This window comes from Eulemur rufifrons, chromosome 6 (genome assembly GCF_041146395.1).
Source record: "Eulemur rufifrons isolate Redbay chromosome 6, OSU_ERuf_1, whole genome shotgun sequence".
Lineage (NCBI taxonomy): Eukaryota > Metazoa > Chordata > Mammalia > Primates > Lemuridae > Eulemur > Eulemur rufifrons.
In genome coordinates, this window is record NC_090988.1 from 15,463,298 (window position 1) to 15,489,715 (window position 26,418).

A 26,418-nucleotide genomic window follows, 5' to 3' on the forward strand; every position below is an offset into this window, starting at 1 on the left:
CTTCATCAAGTAACCAGGGCGTGACAAGGGGGGAAAGTTGCTTGAGATTACCGAGGAGAGTTTGGCAGGGGCCAAAGAATTCAGGACCTTATAGGCAACGTTGGCATTTGGGTTTAGTTTTGTTTTCTCAAGAGCAATGGGTAATCATTGAAAGGTGTTATGTAAGGGGGTGACATGATCAGACTTGTATTTTAAAAAGATTACTCTGGAAACAAATTGTAGCCATCCAGATGAGAGGTGATGGGGAGCTGAACTGTGGTAGCGGCAGTGGGGGTATAGAGGGGTGTTGGACTTCAGCTGCATTTTGGAAGTAGAATTTGCAAGTAGAATTTGATCTTTCTTTGGACTGGGGTGCGATTGAGATGGAGGGGTCAAGGACAACTCCTGGTTCAGCTTTGGATAGTTGGTGGCACCAGCAATTGAGATTGGGGACCTGCGAAAGAAGCCTGTAAACTACTTTTTTGGTAGCTCTAAAGGTACTTTTCACCCTCTGCCTTTTGTTAAAATAATTTCACGGCACTTGTGTTTGAAACCAGAGGGTACAAAAGAACCTAGGCCAGCTATGAGTGGCACGACTCCAGTGAGAAGCCTGGCATTCTCAAGCCAGGCCTGGTGTCCTTCCACACGGCACAGGGTTTCCATTTAATTGCCTGTACTCGGAGCCTCTGTGTCCTAAACCAGCTCATGCCCAGCATGAGTGCCTTGGACACAGAGGGCGCTCAGTAATGACATCTCTGTAGACCTGTGTGCTTGGCACTGTGCTGTTGGGGAGAGACTCTAAGGCACAGTCCATGGAGAATAGGGACCTCCCAGAGCAGGCTGGACTAGCTCATTATAACGGAAGACCTCAGGCCATTCTCAGATGCCAGTGTTGCTCCCGCCTCCTGGAAAACTAGAAAATCCCAGAGCATGCTACAGACATGGGAGACACAGATGTCTGTCCGCAGAGCATCCTACCTGACCCGCCCCCACCCCATGCCCTGACAATTCCATCACTGGGGTGGACACTCCGAGACCTTAGAGAAAAGGGATCTTGCTCACTGGTCCGCAGAGCCGCTGCCCTCAGCCCCAGCAGAGACCTTGGACGCATGCCTGCAGCAAGAGGGCGGGATCTGGCAGGGCTTGTGTGCCTTGCGTTGACTACATTTTAATGGGTAAATACCCTTTCCTGTGTGCAAAGCCCTGAGGAGATTTATTACTTTAAAAAAGGCAGTTGGATTTTTAGCCCAGTGTTTTACTGCTCTTGCAAAATGATCGTACATGTCATAGCTTGGGATGAGACATCCTACCTTTTTATCAGGGGGCTGAGTATGAGCAAGTCGGGCCAGGATAAGGGCCGTTTTGACTGGAGCCAGCAGCTTGTCTCCCTTTCTTTGTCACAGTTGCTGTGGTCCCTTTAGCATCTTCAAATCTCTGGCTCTTATCTGGCTGATGGTATCATCAGGGCTTAGGGCAGAGAGTCTAAGAAGGGCCTAGCATTACCCAGAGGCGGAGGGTCAGGGCCCAGTTCCTCACCTAATGGAAAAAGGAACACTTCCCTTGCCCAAGCTGGGATCTTAGAACCACCCTCACTGTCATGGCTTATTTATTTTTATTTTTTTGAGACAGAGTCTTGCTCTGTTGCCTGGGCTAGAGCGCGTGGTGTCAACCTAGCTCACAGCAACCTCAAACTCCTGGGCCCAAACAATCCTCCTGCCTCAGCCTCCCGAATAGCTGGGACTACAGGCGTGTACCACCATGCCCAGCTAATTTTTTCTATTTTTAGTTGCCTGCTTAATTTCTTTCTATTTTTTTAGTAGAGATGGGGGGGTCTTGCTCTTGCTGAGGCTGGTCTCAAACTCCTGAACTCAAGCGATTCTCCTGCCTCGGCCTCCCAGAGTGCTAGGATTACAGGTATGAGACACTGCGCCTGGCCATGACTTATTTTTTTTAAGATTTATTTTATTTTTCTGAACAAATGAATGATATGCCATGTTTAGTGATGGGAAAAACAAGATGATAAAAATATATACATTTCCAATTAACATCCCAATAGGGCTTAAAAGTTTTTTTTAACAGACTTTGGCTTTAGAGCAGTTTTAGGTTCACAGCAAAATTGATTTAGAAACAGACTACGTATTGTGCTTCTGATGCTTTTTGCATGGGTTGAACACTAGGCACGTACACTTTAATTCATGCCTCCAGCTACCCTCCCATCTAGCAGCCCCAGAGACAGAGTGTCCCCTCTCTCTTTTAATGTCTGTGAAGGGAAAAGACCCTATAATGTCCCGAGGGGACTCGATTACTGCTGTGCAAATACAGGATCTTAGCTAGCTTTCAACTAGAAAGTTCTTTCTCGTGTACAACACAAATGTCCTCGACTTGAATGTAAACTTTCCACCTCTTCCTCAGTGGGAAGAGTTTCTCCCACTTGCATACTGTGTGCAAATCAAGAGCATAACAATAGGAATCATTTATATGTGCTAATAATATTCTGCAGGAGAATATCACAGGCTTTTCATGAATTCTCATCTAATCCCAAACAACCCTTTGAGGTAGGTGCTAGTCTGATTTCTGTTAGAGATGAGAAGATGCTTCAATCAAATCCCAGCTTAAAAAATTATTTATCATATTATATGTCTGCTATTTGGAATTTCAAATTACTTCCCCCAAATACCCCACTTATTAAAAATGAAGTGGTGAGAAATCATGTCAGTGTTTATCTACTACTTACTGTGAGCCTGGGAACTTTGGATTCATTTTCTTACTTAATTCTGATCATATCTCTGGGAGGCAGGTATTATTTCTCAATTAATAGGTAAAGATATTGAAGCTCAGAAGAGTGAATGTACTTGTCCAAGGTTACATCAGAAAGAGGTAGGGCCAGACCTTGAACCCAAGTCTAACTAACTCCAGCACCTTGGGCTTTGGGCTCTGCCTGCTGCTCCCATCCCAACATCTGTCTCATCTACACAGAGACTAGCTCTCCAAGTTCCTCTCTGTGCTTGGGGTTGCCCTTGATGCCCTTGAACAAGTCCGAGGAGACCAGAGCAGCTTTTGACCCCAAGACCCTGGGAAGGGGGAGTATGGCCACGGCTGTCAGGGATGAGGGCAGGCAGAGGGGTTCAGGGTCTGGTTCTTACCACTTGCCCAGAACTTCTCTCATTTCCTGCAAATAACAGAATGGAACGCGTGAAAGGGCTGTTGGTGGCAACTGAGGACACAGGGCAGCAACCATCCCTTGGGAGGCGGTTTGCAGAGTTTGCCCCTTTCCCAGTCCCATGGATCAGGATAGCATGGGATCTTGGCTTTGGTGTTTGCTAGGCCTGATCTTGACATCTCGGCTCTGCAGCTTGCCGGCTGTTTTGTGAAATTGGGCCAATGAAGATGAAGAGGCAGCCCCGTCCCCACACTGGTGAGTCTCTGCTTCCTCACATGTTAAAGAGGGACGTTGACACCTACTCGAGCGGGTTAGGATGTGGACTAAGTGCGATGCAGTGTGCAATCAGCACAGTGCCTGTACCAAGTCGAATTTTTTTTTTATTTCAGCTTATTATGGGGGATACAAAAGTTCAGGTTACATACGTTGCCCATGTACCGCCTATCCCCCCGAATCAGAGCTCCAAGCGTGCCCATTCCCCAGACAGTGCGCATTGCACTCATCATCCAAGTAGAATTTAGCAAAACCTTTTCTTGCCTTCCTTTGCTGTCTTTCCTATCTTATAGGCCCTGGAGCAAGCTTGGAGTCTCACTTCATGACAGACTTGGGTCACTTTAGCTGCTTCCTGCGACAAAGACCCTTAGACCCCCAGCTCCAATCCTGCTGCCCTGCCTGCCTCTTGGGTCTCCCCAGAATGGGCTAGAGAACCAAGAGTCAAACCTTAGCTTCCTGCCCCAGTGACAGAGCCCCTCCTTTTGCCCAGACCCCCCTCCTTGTCTTTCCTGCACCCTTATCCAGCTCCCTGCTGCTAGCAGTGACTCAGGGATCAAAGGACACCCCAGCAGGGATCTGCAACCACAAATAGCTGCAGGGTCCAGAACTCTGGAAATTGCAGTGTAGGTAAACCTTTGCGTGTATTTACATCTTTCTAGAAGTAAAATCCTCAGGGATCCCTGATCTCTCTGGATAGATTAGAGGTGGGAGAAGGACTCTGTGGGGTTTCTTCTGCACGGACTAAAATTCCCATAGAATTTAGAAAGCAAGTTGCAAGGTCAGTAGGAAAAGTCTGGTCCCAACCACAAAAGGGAGTGAGCAGAGATGAAGGGCCCACCTCTTCCCTAAGGGGGGAATTCCTGGAGGAGGCAAATCTTTTGCTCAGATTCTTGGTAGTCTCTTCATATTCTGCTCACTCACTCACTCATTCATTCCATCAGTCAGCATTTATTGTGTACCTACTGTGTGCCTGATTTTGTCCTTAGTAATATTGGACGTGCAAACATCACACAAGTGTAGTCCTACTTTAAAGGGTGCTTGTTAAAAATAGAGGTTCCTGGATCTCAGCCACTGAGGGTATTGCCTGGGATTGCCTTTTAAACAGGCTTCCTGGGCTCATTAAATTAGTTCGAGAGCCGTTGCTAGAGACTAGCATCTCCTCTCAGGCACTGCCCTTGACGTGGGTATGCAGCAAAGAGCCTGCATCATGGTTGCCCCAAAGGATGTTGGTTGGACTGAGAACGTGGTCCTGCCTTTTTGGTAGGAGATGGTAGTTCCTTCTCTCCCTCTGCCCTGGTTCACTCCTGCCCTCTCACATGCTGGGCCCTGTGAGGGGTGAGGGGGGGCCTGCTGTCCTGTCCACTGCGCTGCTCTGGGCGCCCAGTCTCGGGCAGAGAGGCCGTCCCAGCATTGCTGCTCCTTCCTGACTGGGCAAAGATCTGAGAGTACCAATTACTGTTAATGAGGCTCCCTCCCTGCCTGGGCCTGTCTAGAGGCTTGGCTAATTAACACTTCTATGGTCCCTTGGGTCCCTAGAATAAGAGGTTTGGGGAGACCTGCTGGAACCAAATGTTTTCATCCAAAAGGATCTTTCTACCGGTAGTAAGTGCAAGGAGGCTGGGCTTGAAATGAGCAGTGGTGTGGAAATGGACGTTCCTTGAGCACTTACTCCATAGCAGGCGCTGGCCCAAATGCTTTAAATGCAGCACCGCACTTAGTACCCACCTGCACTCCAAGAGATAAGACTATTATTTCCCTCCTTCTGCAGGGTTTGCTGCAAAGTCACACAACTAGTGTGGCAGAACTAGGGCCACACCCAGGCCATCTGATTCCAAAGTCTGAGCTCCCGCTCCTGCTCTTCAGAGCATTCTGTACCCATACAGCCCTGGGTCCCCACCTTGCCTCGGACTCTTGCCAGGGCTGGGTTTGCCTCCGTGTCGGGTCCCGCGGAGTTCCTGGCAGCAGGAGATGTCCACACTGCTGCAGCTCCTGGCTCTCTCTCCCAGCTGCGCCTTTGGACCTGATCAGGGACTTCCTGACCCTGGGAGGATGAGGCAAGGCAAAGTAGGGACATGGCATTCCCTTCTCTCCGGTCAGCAGCTGCTGGGAGAACCCACACCCTGTGTCTTCCCAGACAGCACCAGCCTCCTTCTCTACTGTGGACTCCTCCTACTTCTGAGGAGGGCATGGGGGTGGGGATGTGGGTGGGCAAAGCTGGCAGGGTAAATCATAAACACACGGCCAAGGTCTTGCCCCCAGGAACCAGTCTCCAGCATGGCTGTGGGGGCAACTCTGGGCAAACTTCAGATTTCTAGGAACTGGTGGCCCCTGGTCATTTGGTGATACCAGCAGCCTCCCCCAAACTTCTGGCTTGCTTAAGGATGGGCGGATGCTGTGGCTCCAAAGTGGGCAGTATAGCAAGGGCTGTGGAACCAGACAGTCCCAAGTCTGAACTGTGGTTTTGTCACATTCTAGCTGTGTGGTCTTGGACAAGTGACTTAATTAAAGCTCTAAGACTTAAAGCTTCAGTTCCTTGTCAATAAAATGGGTATAATGATTCCTATCTTGCTGGGTTGTCCTGGGAACTAAATAACGTAGTATATTCAATGCCTGGGGCTGCTCACCTGCACCTGTCTCGTGGCCAGGGCCAGGCATTGTGCTACAGTCGGGCCTGTAGCAGAGGAGCTGGGCAGAGAAAAGGCCACACAGAGATGGAGGCCTTGCCGCTCAGTGAGAGGAATCTAATCGGTGTTCTACAAATGGTAGCAGTTATTCCATATGTGCTTCAGCCGTTGGCAATAGCGCCTCAAATTTATTAATTATAGACAATTAGGGTGGATTTGGGGTGACACTTTGAGACCCCAATGAGAGGGCACTGAAATGCAGAAAGGATTCAGGGTGTCTCTGGCACTCCTGCTGGAAGTTCTGTTTTCCCAATTCCCTTCCTCCTCTACCCTCCCAGGCCTGCCTCCAGCTCGCCCTCCCAACTCCCCCTCCTGCCTCCACATCTGGATTCAACTAGAGAACAACAGGCTTTCTGTGAAAGCCCCCACCTTCCTCTGGTCTCACTGGGGTGGATGGCAGGGGAATGGGCTGGGAAAGCTTTGAGCTCTCTTTTCCCAAACCCATAGGGTTGACTTCAGTCTGCACCCCCTCCCCTCCCCCCATTGTCCTGGTCCTCAGTGCTCTCTGTGCTCAGGATCCACCAAGGAGCCCTGAGCCCCAGCTCAGAGCTGGGTTCTGGGTGTCCCCAGGAGGCAGGGAGGAGACTGCAGTTCTCCACCCGCCACCCCAATCCCAGGCCAGAGAGCTCAGCCACTCACTCCTCCCTGCCAGAGAGAAGCCCCGCTGGGCTCCCGGAGGCCAAGCAGTAAATTGAAATGCGGCAGTCACAGTCAAGGCAGCTGTAACTCTCATTAAAGTGACATCAACCCCACCGCGGGAGGATGCTGTAAATCCAGGGAAAGGGGGCATTCATCCAGGGAGAACCACAGAAGCAAAGAAAAAACCCATAAATAGAGGAGACGTGGTGTCTGGAACTAACGGTGGGGGCCCTGCCCAAGGCCATGCTGAACTGGGGGTGGGGTGGGGAGCGAGCTAGAGGCCGGAGGAGGGGGTGGGGGCCCTGAGCCAGGCCCTAGAGCCCAGTGAGGCACAGAGAGAGGCACAGTCAAGGCCCCTCCCTGTAGTCGGCCCTTTCTGCCATCTTCTTGGGCTGAGGCTGGCACTTGGGAGCAGAGTTGGCTTGTGTCCCTGGGCGAATGGCTGGGGATGTGTCACCATTCATGGGCTTTCCCAGGGACAAGAGGAGCTGTTGCTGTGGCCATTAGGATTTTGTCATCTCTCAGGGGAGAAATCAGCTGTGGGTCAAACCCTGGGCTTACAGCTGGTCACTTGGATTCAAATCCTGACTCTGCTACTTGCTTCCAAGCCGTGGACCTTGGGAGAGTATCTTCATCTTTGGGAGTCTCAGTTTTCCTCCGTCAGAAAAATGGAAAGATCACACCCCCCCCCCACGGGCTTGGTGTGAGAATCCAAGCAGACAAACATGGGACAGTGTCTGGCAGTCTGTATGTCCTGTTTGTTGATTGACTAAAGAAATCAACAAGCCACTGCAATCCCAGAAGCTAGAATTTTCTTTCAGATCACTTTTTTTCTGCGAAAGTCTGGATTCAGCTACTAATTGCTGAGAGGCCTTGGGAAAGTGACTTAACTTTCCAGGGCTTTGTGTTTTTGGTGTGGGTTTTTGTTTGTTTGGTGTTTGTTGTTGTTGTTTGTTTTTAATGAAGCTGTTGCAGGAGTCTGACGCTGGGGTGGATGGTGCTGTGTGCAGCAGAAACACCACTCCTTTGCTTTGGGGGTCTATGAAGTCACCCACGTCTCCAAGTCCCTATGAACTCCAGGCAGGCTACATTCTAGAACCTTCCCCTGGGGTTGTTCTGGACTCCCTCCTTAACACCTAAGCCAGCAACCTTGGACACAGTGCTGGGAGGCCTCCTCACCTTTGCTCTCTGGCCCTGGTGGCAGTGGCCCTAGTGGCTGCCCTGTTCCACCGCCTTCCTCCCTGCCCTCTCGTCCCAGTGTGCATTAGAATCACCTGGAGGCTTGTTAAATTGCAGATTCCTGGGCCCCATTGGCAGAAGTAGGTTTCAGTAGGGCTGAGGTGGCCCGAGAACTTGCATTTCTAACAAGTTTGCAGGTGGTGCTGACACTGCCGGGTCTGGGCCACAGTGTGAGAACTTGCCAAAATTCAGGCTTCCTTTCCTCTGTATTGCTGACCTGTAGCTGGAGCAAATTGGTGGCTTAGGCAGACTCCAAGATGCTGGTATGCAGACTTCTAAGTCAACGGGGAGGGGAGCTCGGGGGCCATCATCACAGCTGTGCAAAGAGCTGGGGCCTCAGTAAAACACAGATTCTTGGGGGTGGGGCGCAGTCATCTGCACGTTTAAGCAGCTTCTCAGGCGATCCTGGTGCACAGCCCTGTTTGGGGGCCACTGCCACAGAGGTACTGGTATTGGAAATTCAGTGTCCTTTGAGGGCTCCCCTCACTCCTCCCTACCAAAAAGGCTTAGAGAAAAAGGGAGTGAGGAGGGAAACACAGAAATTAAACTGGGTGAAATGGTCTAGGCCAAAGAATGGGGCACGATCAATGAAAGGAAAAGCAATAAAACCAGGCTTTGTAAGTAAACACCCGGAAATGATGCCCAGAGCTGGGCTTGGGGAAGAAAACGTGGTTTACCTTTGTGGAGGGCCAGTGGGACACGTGCGGGTAGAGGTAGCCCTGCTGACTTAAAGGATGCTTCCAGAGCGTGCTCACTCCCCACGGGGGGAGGCTGATGGTGGATGAATGTGGCAGCTGAGGCTTCCTGAGGGGTGGGGGGCAGGCCAGGAGGGCCCACGCCAGGACATGCCTAGCCGACAAAGTAGGCAGTCAAAGGAAACTCCAGTACACTGGGTCCGCCATCTCGGGCGCTGGCGCCCCGACACCTTTCTTCAGTCTCTTGGGAAAGCCAGGCCTGAGTCTGAATCCCCCTCAAAGCACAGCTTCCGGGGCTCAGGCCCCAGCTGCCTGCACACCCCACCCGCTGCCACCCTGTAGCAGCGGCTTTCTGGCCAGGCCTGGGAGCAGAGTGTCCCGGTGCCCTCTGAGTGGGCCATGGCTGTGGTGACCTGTTGTCCTCACCTACAAAAGGACACACACCTAATGGGAAGGGGTGAAATCATGGGGCAGAAGAGAGAACAACTGGAATGAGGACTGACTCCGCTAGTACATGGTCACCACGTATGACAAGGCCGTGGGCTTCAGAGCACGTCAGTTTTGCATTATGGCATTTTATCATCACCCCAACCCTGTAAGGAAGGAATACAAGTTATTAGACTCTATTTAAAAATAAGAAAGCCAAGGGTAAAAGAAATGAAAAGATTTGTACAAATCCATATAGATAAGGAAGATTTTGGGCCCACACAGGAACATCCTCTGCCGGCCTCTCTACTGAAGCCAATTCAGCTGGTCTTTACCAGTCTTGAAACTGGCATCAGGTTTGGGGCCCCGGGAGAGAGACAAGAGGCTGTGGTGGGTGCCCGGGAGCATGGCCCAGAGTGTCCCTCAGGGCTCGCTTTCAGCTCTGTCCCTCAGCTCAAGGGAGATGCGTTGCCCAAGATTATGCCCCCTCTTGAGGTAAGGGGGACAGCTTACATCCAGTGACAGGCTGGTGAGGGGTACAAAGGCCCGGTCCCTTTGCCTCAATGTGGGACATCTCTGCAGAGTCCCCATGGGGCTGGCTGAGGCCTACGTCCAACATCTTCTTCACCCCAAGCCTGCTCCCCCCACTCGCCTACAGGGGTCATCCCAAAGCACCGTAGTAAACGCACACAAAGCTCTCAGTCTCTTTGCCGAGAACCTGGCTTCGGATAGAAGGAAAAGAGAGCTGACATCCACAGGCTGCTTTTCTCCCCAGATGGTCTTGTCTAATACAACAAACCTGTGAACTAAACACTTTTGCTACTTTATCATGGGGGAGAGGTTGAAGAAGTCGTCAAGAACAAACAGTATCCGGCGAAGCGGGGCCTCGGTCCACGTCCACTCTGACTTTGAGAGCGCGTGCCCTGCCGGCTCTCCACCGTGCGCAGTGTGAGGCGCCCCGCCCCTGACCTGGGGGGTCCACAGTGGAAAAGAGCTGGCCGGCCAAGCACTTGCCTGTGGTGTGCAGGTGGGGACGTAAACACCCTTCACGCCTGGGGTGCAAATGGGGGGAGGCAAGGAGGAGAGAACGCCCGCCGCACGTGGCAACCGTTGACAGCCGAGGGGGCAGAGGCGGCCCTCGCGAAGGAAGACCTCAGGATGACCACAGGTCTCAGAGCCAGAGCCGCAAACACGGCCAGCCCCTGCCAGCAGCAGCCACAGCGGCAAACCCCAGTCCTCTCCCTAGGGGCCCTGTGCAGTGGGGACTGCTGGCTCTGAGTCTCCTCTGGGCACACAAAGAGGGGTCACCCGTGCCCAAGCTTGTTGGTAAGACGCAGGCCCAATCCTGTCCCAGTGAAGAATGAGGGAGCCCCGGCCTCCTCCGGCTATATGATGCTCCATTTGGTCCCCTGACAGCTGAGGACTGGCCCCTGCCTGGGCTCTGAGGCCCTTTGTTTATAGTCAGGACAAGTTCAAGGTCAGCAGCTTGCTGTCACAGCCACAAGCCTGCCTGTAGCTTCTCTCTCAGTCTCCAGCCCCAGAGCACTCTGAGACAACAACAAGAAGAGGACCCTTCCAGAACTTTCATCTCTGGAGGCCCCGACCCAGTGCTCCCCTTGATGTATCTAACTGCAGAGGGGAGCCCATGGCCAGAGTCCTCCCCTGAGGCCAACGTCCCTGCCCTCACAGCTGGGGAAGAGCAGCAGGTTTGGGGACAAGCCCACCTGGGTTCTGGGGGCTTTCTTAGCACTAACTGGCAGCTCTGCCAAGCTTTGGCACCAAGCTTTGAAAAGTGGCTCATTTGGGCTTGTCCTGTGACCCGGAGATTCTGAACACATATTTACAGTTCACTTAAGTAGAAACAAAAATAACCCTTTTATGGCCCCATAGTAAGCTGGCCCTTCCAGTGGCAACACTGTAACCTTCTGACATTATAACCAGCTGAAGACGGCGTTACCTTCCTGAGAAGGTGAGACTCTCTGGGGGAGGACGCGGGTGTCGAGCTAGAGGTCACATTTGCTGAATGCGCCGTAACCAATTAGAAATCTCTCATTCCTTAAAATGCTCAACCACTGTGTGCGGAAACCCCTCGGTCTCGGTACCTGCGGAGAGTATGCTGAAGTGACAGCCCGGGGCAGGAGCTGGGGTTCGGGTTTGTGTGCCAAGTGGGCCGCCGTGCGGGAAGGGGCGGCAGCAAGACCCTTTCCTGAGCTGGGCCTTGGTTTCCTCACCCAGTGGGAAATCTTATTTCAGCCACAGGAGGAGGTGTGTTTGTGACTGCTGTCTTTTTCTCTTTTCTTTTTTTTTTTTTTTCAAAAAAATCTTTGTGAGAAAAATCCTGCGGTTCCACTTGTTTTCTCTGAGCCGTTTTGTTAGTTGAGGTGTTTGCGTGCTGAGCAACACACACTAATATTTTCCACCTTGGCAAAACATTAATTATCCCACTCAGTAACCTTTCTCTCGGGCATTTTTTCCTTGCCACCTCCTAAGCTGTTGGGCACCAGGCAATTTCGGTATTTCCCCATCATCTCAGCAAGCTGGCTGCGATGTCTAAGGAGAGAGCCGCCCCCCAGGCTGGGTGGAGACCCTCCTCCATGCCCCACGGCACCCAGTACTCACATGGCACCCGCACGGCTGCCGTCACGCGGTGTGGGAACCGTCTGTGGCCCACGAGGCTGTGAACGCACTCTCAGCTGTATTCCCGACACCCAGGGCAGTGCCTGGCGCATAGTAGTGGCTCTACAGACGTTTGCTGCATACGCAGGAGAATGAAGGACAACGAATGACTGAATGTGTAGCGGGAGGCCAGGGTTCAAATCAGCCTCCCCTTCGGCTCCCCCTGCCTCCAGCTCTGGCCCATTCATGTGAGAAGCAGTTGTAAGCGCAATTTGGGTCTTTTGCTGTCCCCGGCACTTGGTGAGTCCTGTTCTCTGTCCGCATCTGCAACCACTCTCAGCTGCCAGGCGACCAGTGCCTTCGCTGGGAGGCCGGTTTCCTCTTCCTCAATCTCCCCGTGGCTGACAGTAAGATGGGACAGAGGGGAGAATTCAGATCCCTGGAGTCTGGAAACCGGGGAGGCGCCAGGGAACAAGTGAAGAGCTTGGAAGCACCTTAGTGACCATTCCCAGTTCAAAGACAAGGACGCTAAGGCCCAGAGAGCTGAATGTCTGGTTCATGGTCACCTGGATGGTGAGCAGTGGGCCCGGGACTCAGGCCCTGGGCAGTTGTGAAGGAGCAAGAGCCTCCTAATGAATTCTGAGCACAGGACCCTTCTAGGCCCTCCTGCTATGACAGCGGGTGCCACAGCGAGCAGCATCCCCGTGTGTGCAGCACAAACTCCTTTCCTCTCCCTGTCAGCTTGTTGATCCCATGGCGTCCTTCTGAAGTAGGCAGGGTGGGGACGATTTCTTGTTTTGCAGATGAGGAAATTGTGGTGGAGAGAGCGGAACTAAGCTGCCCACGATAGCAGAGCTGTCTAGTGACAACGTTAAGGCTGGAGTTCCAAGCCCCGAGCCTGTGCCTGCACCTACCTGCCACACTCTGTCTCTCTGGCCGGTCCCTCTGCTGCTCTGCCCGCACCGTCCAGGAGCCTGAGGTGTCTGACTCCACTTGTCCTCAACAGAGACACCACGTGCCTTGCTCCAGGGGTGTCTCTGTGAGTCAAGACCAGCACCCAGGATCCCTCCTTCCAGCCCAGCCAGGGCTCTGCAGAGAGTGCACCCTCTCCTCGGAGGCCCAGAGCTTTGGGGGCAGAAGGGCTGCTGAGTCTTTATTCACTGAGATAAAACCTCCCCTCCAACTGGAGAAGGTTTAAAATGAAACCTCCCCATAGCATTCATCCTGCGTGGCTTTGGAAAGTGGGCAGGTAGCTCACAAAAGGATTCTCATTGAGCCCCCACCTGCCCCTACCACCTGCTAAAGCCACCACCTCTCTGGCCCCAAAACCAAGTCAGCTGTTCTCTAGCGAGGGCAAGACACCAGGCACTGGCTTGGTCCCCCTCTAAAGGGTAGAAGGAGGCTCCTAGGAAGGGATGAGTGATTAAGCCACTTCCATCCTATGCATATTGTACTGTGTCCTCTTCGTGTGCACTTTATATAAAGACAATAAAACCTATGGCTGCTCCATGAGAATGTGTTTTCTCAAAGACAAGATTTTTATACCATAACCTGCTTCCACCTGGGATTGGTTCCTGTTGGCTGGTCTGAGGGTGAAGCTAGAGAAGGCATATCTGAATTTATCTTGTTTATCTGCACATCTGTTTTTCCCTGGCCCTGCCCTGTAATGTAAATTATAACGCTATAACAGGCTTATGCATGCACCTATATGCTAAAGGTCATGCCGTTGACTCCTGTTACTCTATAGCATTTACCTGTCAATTGGCTACATCTGAGACCAAGATGCCTCCCAGTCACGGAGACTTTGCACTCTAAATGGCAGGGCCAGGGGCCACTGGTCTGTATATGTCACCGCCCTGCTTGTAAACCTAATGGCTCTCCACCGCCAAATGTTGAGTCCACCTTCCTCAGCCTAACCTTGAAGGCCTACCATCATCTTCCTCCTTCCACACTGACCTCCATGTCCTGTGCCTTGGCACGTGCATGAGGTTTTCTCCCTTCCTATTTTCTCTCTCTCTAGTCCTCCATCCCTCCATCTCTTCCTTCCTCCACGTGAAAAGCACCAGACACTGTTCTAAGTGCTAGGGACAGTCACGAAGTGCAGCAAACAAGACACAGGAGGTCTTTGCTTTCCACTTAGCTTACCTTAGAGAGGTGCAGACAGATGAAAACATATGTTTGAATAAGATAAATTCAGATATGTGCTATGAATACAATAAACAGGGCAATGTACTAGAGAGTCCTATGTGGTGGAAGTGAGGCTGAATTCTTCTCCCTACCCCTACGGCCTGCACAGGTAAATGCTGCCCATTGGTCAAGGGCTGATCACATAACATCTCCTCCAGGAAGCCCACCTGGCAGTGTTCTCTCCCACAGCTGGATTCTAGAGCACCTTATTTCTCTCCTTTGCAGGGCACGGAGTAGCTTACAGTATAGTCCTTGTCCTACCCCTGCTGCTGGGCTGTAAGCTCCCTAAGGGCAGAGAAAGCATCCCTTTCAGCCTATGCTTCCCTCCTGCCCAGCACTTGCCTGGCACAGAGTAACTGCTCGATAAAAGTTTGCTGGGAAAACGTGCAAGGATCTCTCCTACCTCAGAGGGCAAGAGAAACCACGGCCCAGCCTCCGGGTCATTTGCTGAGAAGAGAGCCACTGCTATCCCTGGAGAGGGACAGAGGAACGGGAAGAGTTGAATGGGGGAGTTCGTCCCCGGGGGCAGGGGTGGTGGGTGGGTTAAACTAACCAAGGTAATCCTGTTGGGTAGGAACACAGCAAACTTCGAAAATTTTAAATCATTTGCTTTGATGAGGAGCCTAAAACAGTCTCATGCCTATTCCTTGGTTTAGAAAGGACTGGAACTGTGTGTGTGGGGGGGGGGTGGATGAGGTGGGGAAATCTGTCCTGGTGGGTGTACTTGGATGAAGTGTGGGGGGGGGGAGCGGGATGACCGTGTTTGTGGGGACAGGTGTGCCACGTGCCAGAGCATACGGTTGAGAGGACGTGTGCAGCGGGGTGTGTGTGTGGTGTCTGTGACTGCGCTTCTGGAATGTGGGCATAGGACGTGTGAGAGTGTTGTGTGGAGGGGACAGCGAAGGGTGGTGCAGCAGGGCCTGGGCTTGGGGTGCCCACATCCCTGGTGTTGGGGCTCAGAAAACAGACCCCAAATATGGCACTCTGACATGCTGAACTGACGCAGCAGCCTCCAGGTCTCTCTGATTCCCCCGCCCTGAGGCTCCCTGGGCCCTGGTGTCCTGTCTCTCCCCAAGCACAGAGGCTGCTCTCTGGAGCTCCCCTAAGTAACTGGAAACCGGACCCCCCAGAGATGATAATTGCCTTCGATCCTTGCCCTGAAATTTCATTGACCAGAGGACATGAAAACTCACCACAGAGGAAGAGACTGAACTTCAAACACCACACCTAGAGCCCAGACAAACTTTGTCCCAAACTGTTGTTTGTCCTCTGGCCCCATTCAATTTCCAAAGAGAGCAATTCGCAAGATAATGTCTCTCCGCCACTGCCCCCCCCCACTCATTCCCCCCTAAAAATCATTTACTCTTAACCCCCATCTCCACTTCCCCTGTGAGGGGCCCTGAAGCACCTGGCTCTCGCTGGTGACTGGGTTCTCATTCTCTGGCGATTCCCTGTGCTACGCACGTCCAACACAGTCTGCATTTCCTCCTCTTCCTCTGCCCTCTGTCAGTCCCTGCTCAGCAATCCTTCAGGGGGGGCTCGAGAAGCTTTCACTCTTCACCCCTACACTGGCAGTGGGGACCTTACTCTCCCAGCTGCGTGCTGGGGCCCTAGTGACACCTGGAGGCCACCAGAGCTCTTCACCTACCCTGCTGGCCTCTGGGGGTGCCCTCACCCCTTCAGGTCCCCTCGGTCTTGAAACCCTAGCTTCCAGCCCATCCCCATCCTTTTTCCTACTGCCCAGAGCAGACACCAAAATATTTCTGCGTTTCCGCTGGAAAAGTCCTGGGAGGTCGGTTTACTGAGTAGCAAAGCAGTGCACATCTGCGCACAGGCTCGCCGGGCCGGCTGGAAACTCGGGAACTGGAGTTTGCTGGAGCTCGGAGCACGCTGGTGCACGCGGTACCTGCCCCGCCACGTGCTTCCCCATCTCTGCACAACTGTCACACCGGAGTCAGCTCCTGCTTCCACAGATGACCCTTCCCTGCTCCCCGTGTGCACGCAGCCACCTACACAGACACGCTCTCGCACACACCTGACTGCAGTGGGACACGCAGAGGCACGGATAAGGATGTCCGGCACACGGATGCCGACACATCCTGATAGCCAACTCTCGGAGGGTTCCGTGAGCTCTAGAGGCCCTCATACACACGGGCACCCTCATGGTCCCCACGAGTAACACCTACATCCCCAGACACGCAGGGCAGAGCAGGCTGACTCAGCACACCCACACAGAAACATGCAACACACACACACACACACACACACACACACAGTGTGATTCACTTCCAGCCACCTACAGAATCCACGCGGAGCCAGTCAGCACCCCAGTACCCAACCTCGGGCGAGGTCTGCCCTCACCTGGGGGACCCGGGTACTCCAGAGTCTGGGAATGTCCCTGTTCCTCCCCACCTGCCCTTTCCCTGACCAAGGCTGCCCCTGGACTCTACCCTATGCCGCCTCTGTAGAGCAGGGCAGGGGACCCAAAGCCCCCGTCTCCTTCCTGACCTGCCTCTTACCCTCCCTTCTGCTTCTGTAGGCCATATCTTTCCAGAAGCTTCAGGATGGTTCTGGGGCACTTGACTCTCCAGCCCTCTCCCTCCCCCTGCTGACCCCTGCTCTGCCTCCCTTCTGCCCTCAGGCCTGTTCTCCCTCAGCCCCAGGCCTCCTGGATTCCAGCACAGCTCCCTGGTCAAGAGAGGAATTTGCTCTTAGGGCAGAGGGGGAGGAGCAGGCAGGGGAAGGGGAGAGAGAACATGTGAGAGCAGAAGGTGGAAGGAAGCAAAATGAACGGGCCTTAGCTAGGGTCTAGGAAGGAAGGAGGGGCCAATTTAGTGCAGTGGTGGCGGGTGGCCCTAGGATGCCCAGGGGGTGGGAGGCCCAGGGGAGCAGGTATCTGTGGGGAGCAGGGACAGAAGCCCCCTTGCTTTGCTGGACACACCACTGGGGACAAGACCTCGGTCCTTGGCCTCTCCAGCAATGTACCCCTAACTCCTGATCTTCTCCAGCCAGACCAGGATTCTCTAGGGCTCTTGCAGGGGGGAGTTCCGGGCCTCCTCTCTGCCCCTCCATCACAATTTTCAACCTCGGGGCCTCCCAAATCCCCCTTGGGGCTCTTCCTCTGGATAAGAGCCCAGGCTGTGCGCAGACCCTGCCCCCCTCAACCCTTCCCAACCCTCCCTCTTCTTTCCCAGCTGGAACATCACAGCTGTTCTCAGCTTTCTGTCCATGTTCTGGGGACATTCTCAGAATCTCATAACCCAATCATGGGGTAGGGACACCCTCCAAACTCCACTGGAAGCCTCAGAGCATTGTCTTTCATATTTGGGAGATTGGGGCAGGTTTCTTTATGGCTTTGCACCTCAGTTTCCCGAGTGTAACGAGGAAGACACCCACCTCGCAGGACAGCCTCGAGCTCAGCGTCTGCCCAGCACCCAGCCCAGGGCCTGTATTTAGCAGGGGCCCTTGATAAATGTTAATTCCCTTCTCCTTCCCCCACTTTCCCCTTTGACTCTTCTAAACACTGTTTAAGCCAGGGAAGAGCAAGCTGACCCCATTGCCCTGGGACAAAGGAATGATGGCCTCAATTCAAGAGCAAAGTACAGGAGTTTTTGATTAACTCAGAAACACCACTGGCTTCCAACAGCCCAGCTGCTGTGGGGTGGGGTGTGGAAGGGAGGGGAGGTCGTTGAGGGGATAGGCAGGAAAGAGGTTGGGAAATTCGGGACATGACGACAGGAAGGCAGGGAATGCCAAGGCCAAGGCCTTCCCATCACCTGCCCCCACGGGACCCTTCCATGGGCGAGGGCAGTGGCCTTCTGAGGCCCTCTGCTGGCTTTCCCACAGCCCCCGGGGGAAGGCTAGACTCCCTGTGGGACCTGAGGCCTTGGGTGCTCCCCTCTTCTGCCCCAGTGTCCTCCCCCAGCCCTGGGCTGTGTCAGATGTGTGTTTACTCCTGCACTCAGCTGGGGCAAGGTCATCTGGCTTTGGGACGGGGGTGCTGCACATGCCCTAGGTCAGTGCTCCTGTGGACCAGGGACCTGGTCAGAGAGCACAGGGTGGGGGTGTGGGGGTGGGGGAGGGGAGGGAGCTCTAGGCTTGCTTATAAATCCTGGGGTGCTCACATCCAGAGGGTCTCCCAGGGATCACAGAGCCCCTCCTGTTCCTCCACACCAAAGGGATCCCACCCCATCCCAGGAGGAAGGTCACATCTTTACATCCTGGAGACCAAATGTTCCACGTGGTGGCCATCCTTCTGGTTCGCAGTCTTTCTTTCCTAACCTGAATCCTTCCCAGATACCTAACAGGATCCTTTAGGTTCCCAGGAGTTACTCTTGAATGTCAAGTAAACAGTTGTCCCCTTCCCGAGGACGAGCCAAACTCTGGGAAGATTCTAAGCTGCCTGTCTCCACCTTCCTTCGTCCCACTCCCCGCCCTGCCCCGTCCTCTGCACCCAGCCACGTGGGAAAGTGCCCTGTTGGCCCTTCCAGTCATGTGAGCGAGGCCAGGATTCAAAGCAGTGGGCAAGAAGGAGGCCATAGGGAGCAGCCAGAAAGAACCAGCCCTTTGTGCTAGGCTGGGGTCCTGGGGGATGAGTGCATTTTTGGCGTATTTAGAAAGATTTGTTTTTTATAATGAGCAGCAGAGGAGGAAAGGGGAGGGAGGGAGAAACAGGCCAAAGGCAGGACTTGGGAAAAAAGGCAGGAGCAGTGGTGAGGGCTGGGAAGAGAGGTCAGAGGAGCAAAAGGAGAAATATTTTAACGGGAGCCAAAGGGTGAGAGATGGAGAAAGGGGGGAAGGAAGGGGAATTCTTAGGGCGGAGGGACATAGCGACCTCACGTGGGTAGAGGCGTTCTGGAGAGAAAGCTGCTCCTTTATTTGGAGGGAGAGGGATGGATGAGATGGAGGTGCCAAGAATGGAGTTTACTTTCTTTATACAAGTAGAGAAACAGGATTCAGAAAGGGATGTAAGGTGGTAACAAGCTGTTCCCTGGGCGGGACTGTGCCGAGAGCTTTGCAAGCGTCATCTCACTGCGTCCTGACGACAGCCAAATGGGGAGGCGTGTCCCACTTTGCAGGCAAGGAACCGGGGATCTTGAAAAGGTTTGCAACCTGCTGCTGCCTAATCTAGCTAAGAAGCGGTGGGTGCTCATCCTTCATCACCCTCCTAGGTGGTGCAACTGAGGGAGACAGAAGGGAATTGCAAAAGCATGAAACAGGGGGGCTGCCTAGAAGAGGCTTTTGGTCTTAAGACAATTACATTTTCTAGCTGTAGACGCCAAGCCTGGGTCAGTCCTTCTGGGTCAGTCAGAAGGTCCCACAGAGCCTTTGGTAGAACGTCCCCTCTCCCTCCTGCCTGGGAGCATTTCCCCCACATCCGACTCCCTTTGAGAATACACAGAGGCTGTTTTTCTTTCTTCAAATGCCCTGTGCCCTCACAGCAGCCAGAGCCAGTTCTGGTTGGTGACACAGGAAACACCTCTCCTCCTCAGTCCTTCCTGGAGCAGACACCATCGACGGCTCTCTGGAGCCCGTGCTCCCACGCCCCCACCCTCTCGAGGTCTGTTCTTCACTCAGCACACGCATGACGGTCCTCCCTTCCGTTCACACGTTTGTCTTCCCCCAGGGTCCACCTTTACTGGCCTCCGGAGGCCCAACACCTGCTCTTGCGCTGGAATACACAGGTCCACGCATCACAGACATTTTTAGGGCATCAACTCAGTGCCTGGAGTATGCAAGGAACTGGGGAATAAGACACAGTCCCTGCTCTCATGGAGCCCGACCTAGCCGGGGAGATGGATGAGCAAATCAGGGATGACTGCAGGGGCCACGGAGCACAGAGGGGCCTGGGTGAGTGTCTGGGGAGGTGGAGGGGGCAGTGGCAACTCCAGGAGGGCTTCTTGGAGGAGGTGAAGACAGACCAAGTCTTGAAGAAAGAGAGATTCTTAACTCCAAATTCTGGCGGATTCTGGTTTGCTATATCCCTTTTCACACTCTTACCACCTATTTTTGGGAAAATAATAGTTCATCTGTTCATTAATTCACTTGAAAAATACTTATCACCTGTGTAACATGTACCAGGCACTGTGCTAGTGTTTGGGAATTCAATGATGACGAAGACCTAGTCAGTGCCTTCCTGAAGCTCCCAGACAAGTGACAAGAGCCCGCGAGCTCACAAGCAATGACCCCACGGGGACCACACAGAGTCTGTGCCAGGGCCCTCTGAGTGCACTGAACACGCGCAAGGGTCTGGCCCCTCACCTGGCCCGCCCTACCTCCACCTGAGGACGTAGAAGCCATCACTGCCATTTTACAGAGGCTGGTGGCCTGCCCCAGGTCCGGGGACAAGCACACAGGGCATCCGAGAGCCTGCCTCTATTCTCAGGCTCCAAGTCCCCGTTCTTGTCTCTTACTTGCCTGGCCCCTGCAGGAGGAAGGGGCTGGATGGAGGTGGGCTTGCTGCCTGGGGGGTGACCGTTCACGGGTGGGCTCCTGGGTGTCCCCTGAGAAAATACAGCAGTGAACTTCCTCCCAGGCTGCGGGTCAAAGGTCCTGGAGTCGGCTCTCCTGCTTCTCCCGCTTCTCCCGGTAGGTGGGGCCCTGGGAAGGGGAAGGTCAAGGCTGTGGGTGTACTCTGGCCCCCCCCCACCCCCCACCCCCGCCTGGCAGAAGGTTCCCCCTTCCCTTCCTCACCTTCTCCCTCCTCCCTCCACATCCGCCCAGGCTTCTCATCTTCCATCTCCCCTTTCTCATCTTCCTCAGTCCTCTTCTCCGGCTTCTCCTACTCCATTAGTTTTCTTTCTCCTTTTTCTCTCCTCCTTCTCTTCCCTTCCCCCCCATCCCCATTTATCTTCCCTCCTCCTCCTCCTCCTTCTTTTCTCCTTCGAACTAATTGCTTAAGGGGTGAAGACCAGGTCGACCAGTGAAAACCCTGATCCATCGCCATGGTGATGCTAATTCAAGCTGAGTTCAAAGGAAATTGCTCCAGTTAAAACTAACAAGCTGGAGCTGGGGCCCAGGAAGGACCCGTGCCAGGAGGAGTGAGCCCCGTGTCCAGAAAAACAGAAAAAATAAACCCGTGGGCCGCTCACACTTCGGAGCCCTCCCTGCAGCCTTGCGGGCGGGCCCAGACTGAATGAAAGGGATCCCGAGAGGTCATTGCAAGGAGCCCCCTGCCTCAGGCCAGCTCCACCCAAGCCCTGCATCTCCGTTCAGTTTTAAAGCCCTCGGGTAACGTCATTACACAATCTCCCTCACCCTGCCGCTCTGGGCTTTCACTACCCTTGCTTCTGGAGAGTTCTTCCCAGTTCACACTAATGCCTCCCACTGCTTTCTAGTACATGTGGATTTGACAGTACCAGGAGTAAAGGAACAGCACTGCTGAGGTGCCGTCCCAGGACTTCATCCAACCCAATTATCAGCCGGACTCTGCAGGTGTCCAGGGACGAGCTTGCAGCGGGAGAGAATCAAAGCAAACAGCTCAGAGTTTGATTTGAGCTCAACTAGATTAAACTAGATTAAGGAATGACAGGCTAGGCCTCGAATTGAGGGGAGATGCCTCAAAACTGGAAAGGGGAAGGGTCGTGGTTCCAAAGTACAGGTGCTTTGAATTGACCCATCTATTGCCCGACCCCACAGCACCCTGCTGCCTGTACCTGCTTCCACTCAGCCTGGCACTTGGCTCCCGTCTGCCCTGTGGGCAGGGACCGTGCCTCTGTGCCCACAGCACAGGACCTGGACCAGAGTAGGCCCTGGCTCACTGTGAGTTACGTGTCTGAACGCTGAATGGAAACCCTAGTCCTTGGGGGATGGAAGATCTGAGGTCCCCAAGGTCAAGAGTACCCAAGGGGCCTGGTCTGGTGAGCTTAGTTCCATGGGTGCCGGCAGAAGACCAGCAGTAGAAAATTTCTGGGAGGAACTTCGCAGTGCTAATCCCTGGACCCAGCCAGCCTGGGGATCCCCCTCCTTAGCAGCTCCCACCTCTCCCTCTGACTGCAAGGCCTTGTTCCCTGCTCAACCCTAAGGGTTTTTATTTGGATTTTTTTTAAATCCTGAGCTATCTAGTGATCCTTCCAGGTATTACAGAGATAGTCTAGCAGCAGAAGACATTACTTGAAGGCAAAGACCACGTCTGTGCATCTAGCAAAGCCCAGCACTGAGAACTCTCTGGAGAGCCTCACATGTAAAGGAGTGAGTAACCTGGAAGGACGCCGTGAGACCTTGGGAAGTCTCCTCACCGCTTTGTTCCTGGGTTTCTTCAAGTGTAACCAAGGATGCTCATCGATGAGCCACCTCGCTCTCCAAACAGGTCAAGAGGAGAGTCATGAAGCTATAAATTCGTGATCACCAGCATCAAGGCCAGCAGCCGGTTTGTGCCTGGCCTGGGAGCTAGTCTCTCTGGGACCACCCCTTCCCCCAGCTGTCCTGAAGGGAGAGGTCGGGCTGGATTAGAGGCGAAGCCAGCCAGGAGTGAGGAAGTGACTCAGCCTGGGGGCTGGGAAAGGCCCTGGGCCAGCCTCCCACCCCCAGGACAGTTTGCACTGGGCTTTGTACTCAACCCCAGGGGCCTTTCATCCGAGCATCTCAAAGCCCCTTTCAAGCTGGAAGCAGTCCTGGGAGTTGGGTCATTATCTCAATTAGCAGGAGAAAGCTGGGCCCCAAGCCGGGTGGGGGCGACTTTCCCCTGAATTAGGCCTTGAGTCAGGTGCCCAGGGAACCCAGGATTTCCCAGTCTCCGGCTTCTGCCCAAGCCCTGGGCTGCAGCCACCTGACACAGAGGAAGCAGGAGCTGGGCTGATTCACCCTTGCCTGTCACTCCACGCAGGGGAGATCCAGGTCCTGCATGAGGACCGGAAGACCTCGCAGGCCTAGAATTTTCCAGAGGGCAGTTCAGTGACTGCCCCCACCCCAACCCCCATTGTTGTTGCTTGTAAGGAACCAAATAGAACATGCTTTTCCAAGTGGGCGAGAGGGGAACAGGGTGAAGAAATAGAGATTCTAGGAATAGACCCAGCCAACTTTGGGGAGACCTTCTATCTTGAGGGGAACACGACTAAGACCCCAGGTTTTGGGGACCCTGAGCTGTTTTAGCCAACTGACCCCGCTGGAGTTTCTCTAGCCTGTCACTGTTAGAATATTCATCTGTAGCCAATCAACCAACAATTAATTGAGGCTCTTGTGTACCCAGCCTAAGACAAACAGATCACAGTTCTAAATACTGGCTCAAGCGCTGCCCAGCTGTGCAATCCTGGGTAATTGCTCTAACCTCTCTGAATTTCAAGTGCCTTGACGCTCCTTGGCTCAGTGTCTAGAATATAGGAGATCTCCACCCCCACGCCCAACTAACATTGCACGGGAGATGAGAATCGCAGAGCACAGGGGCTGGCAGGAAACTCCTTCACTTCCCTCAAGGAGCAAAGCCAGCGAGACGCCATGGAATGCTCAGCTCACACAGCCAGGAGCAGGACCTAGGTTGGCATGGTGGAACCTTCAAAGGGTGTCCCTTCCCGCCCTTCTGGGCCTGGGTGAGGCAGCTTCCTGGCTTGCTGAGTCAGGGTGGAGAGAGGCTGAGCTGTGGATTGGCAGGCGGGAATGAGAGGAGTGTGAGGGTGGGGTGTCGTGGGGAAGTCGGGGGCAGAAGAGTAGCCAGCGTGTTGCGCAAGGAAGAGTGGAGGCAGGGGAGGGTCCGTTTTAACGAGGCAGCCAAAGAGGAGCGGGGCTGGCTCCCTGGACAGAAGGTCACCCGCCCCCATGACAGTGCTCCATGCTGCAGGGATCAAAGCTGCTCTGGGCACCATTCCCTGGGAACAGGGCAGCGGTGCGGGGCTACTAACGCCCGAGCTTCTCACAGGTGCCTGTGTGATGTAGCTGTCTCCATTGCCTTCGTACCCAGCTCACCGCCCCCGCTTGCTTCTGAAGAGGCCTGTTCCAGCCCAATTGTCCCTTCACGCCTCCGGCTTGTGTTGCTGACTCAGCCCTCTGGATTGATGTGCGGGGGCACCTGTGGCTGCAGACTGCACACTTCATCCATGCCCTAGGTGGCTTCCCCACCTCAGCCACCACCTCCGTCTCCCTTTGTTCTCCAGCATGGCTCAGGCAGGACTCAGCTAAGCTTATGTACTCAGTAACCCCAGTGTCTGACTCTCAGCTTTGCCTGTGGACTTGACAGAGGTCAGCAAAGTGAGTGCGGTGGGCCTGGCCCTTGCCCTACCCTGGACCTTTTCAAATCTTAGCTCCAGGTTGACACCTCCAGGTCCCTCCAGGAGCCTCCCTGGGTGTGAGGCTCCTCTGTCTCTCTCTCAGCTGCTGTTTCTGCAGTGCCACCGAGAGGCCCAGCTCAGGCCAGAAGGCCCAGGTCTGTCTCAGGTTACCCGCCGTGGGGGGTCGGCTTTGGTTGTGGCACAGAAGCCAGCCGGGGAGAGGAGATGAGGAAGTGTGGCCGAGCAGGGCAGCTGGGAGAGTCCTCTGGCCAAGGCTGGAGGACACATTAGGTGGTGATGGGTGGAAAGATCCTAAGAGGGAGCGGGAACTGGGCTTTCTTCAAAATCACAGGGAGAAAAGAATTTGAACTCCTTTGTGGGGGTTGGGAACGCTAGAGAATGGTTTCTTCAATATGACTGCTTAGATGGCTTCTGAAGTTCTCCAATATGTTCACCTTAGGGCTGCTTCTGTCTTCCACGGCCGTGGTCCCCTATTCCCCCTCTCCTCTAGCCTCTGCTCAACAATTTTCCAGAGCTTTTTGAGGTCTTTGGATGGGTATCAGTTCCCTCATTTTGCAGACAAGAAAACGGAAACTTAGAAAGATCTGGTGATTTACTTACAGACTCACAGCCAGGAGACTCACCAGGTCTCCCTGGCTTCAAAGCCTGTGCTCGCTCCATCACACCCTCACGCAGATGTGCACGGTGTGTGCGTGGGCACAGGTGCGGTTTATATATTCCAGTGCGTGTGATTTCCCAGGAGCCCTTAGAGAATTGTTTACTGGACTCTCTTCCCTCCCTCCCCTCTTCTCTCTCCCCTCCTCCCTTCCTCCTTCCTTCCCTCCCTCCCTCCCTTCCTTTTCTTCCCCCTCCTCATCTTCTCTCTTCCCCCCCCCCCCAGATGATACAATGGGCTTTGTTCAAGATGTGTTTTCTCTCCAGGCCTTAGAGGATTAGAAATGCTGGCGTTTGTCTCTCTGCAGCTTCAGGAACCCCAGCTTCTAGGCCCGAGGAGGAGGAAAGTGGTTTCATAGCTCTCACCTGGCGCAGTAGCGGTCTTGGCACCAATGTGGCTTCTAGGTGAAATATAAACATGTTTTAAAAAGGCAAAGTGGAGAAAGCAGGTGGGGCAGGGGGACTGTGTTCTAGGCTTAACTTGGCCTTTTTCCAATTGTGTGGCCGTGGGCGAGTCTGCGGACTTCAGCTTCTTGGCCGTACAATGGAGATGGCAACGCTGTCAACCTTCCAGAAGCTGGATTAGAAGACGTAATGTGCATGAACACACTTGGTAGACTACAAAGGGTCAAGTCACTTGTAAATGTCAACTGAGGAGATAGGACTGGTGGACACATTCCCCTCTAGCGTTTCGATGGGATATGGTGAGAACAGCATACACCCCTGTCAGAGACAGGATCTAGTCGGATGAACCATTCTCAATGATAGTTCTTAATATGGCAGAATGAATTAACAGACCGCCTCCCTACCTTTCATCAGGGGGATATTAGGAATTAGTATGGAATCTATAATAATTAGCCATTCCAGATGCTGAGAACACTTAACTACTAACATCGTGATGCTTCTATTGTAAGCCAAGCTCAGAAACGGCGATGCTTCTTAGACAAATTAAAGCTGGGGTTACTGTTTTATAAAGGGCAGGGTCAAAGACAAGCTAAGGGGAGAAATGGCCCTTCCTCATATGAGACCAACTGTTGGCACTGAGGAAAAAAGAACCAAACTATTATTTATAACAGATGGGGACCTGCTTGCTTTTAGGCTGATGAGAACATTGGCTGCAGCTCTCTAGCAGGAGGCTGAGGGGCTCCAGAGACCCACCATTGCTCTCCTGAGCCATCAATTCCTGCCAAAGGCAGAGTCTCCAAGAGCATCTGGCCAAACTCTAGGCCATAAACAAGGAGACTTTCTGGGGGAAGGGCTTGGATAGGGACACTGGTCCAGAGAACTGGAAAGAAAGGACTTCAGGAAAAGGATGGGAAATTGAAGAGAGAGGAAAAGAGGTCTGGAAGGGGATGAAACAGAATGCTATCTTGAAGCCAATGCCTGGTGGCCTCCTTGTTGGTACTTAGAAGTTAACAAGTTAGCTTCCCTCAGGTTGTACCGCTGTTGAGATCTACCTGATCCTTGAGAGAAATGAACTAACAAGCCTTGCATATCTCCACTGTAGTTCTCTATATTTGGCCTGGGACACATTCTCCAGGGAGAACGTAGCCAGAAAAGGACAGAACTCTTGGCCCATTTTCACACAGGGAGTTTCTCGGAACTGGGATGGACAAGCACTGGATCCTGATGGGTCACCGTGTGGG

General features: G+C 53.5%; 1 long non-coding RNA gene across 1 annotated transcript; it reads left to right on the forward strand.

Annotated features, from left to right (window-relative positions):
• Positions 1 to 18,884: 18,884 nt before the first annotated feature.
• LOC138385094 (uncharacterized) lies at positions 18,885 to 26,418 on the forward strand. The gene is made up of 3 exons (XR_011233685.1): positions 18,885 to 19,001; positions 19,525 to 20,486; positions 21,537 to 26,418. It is a non-coding gene; the product is annotated as an uncharacterized lncRNA (long non-coding RNA).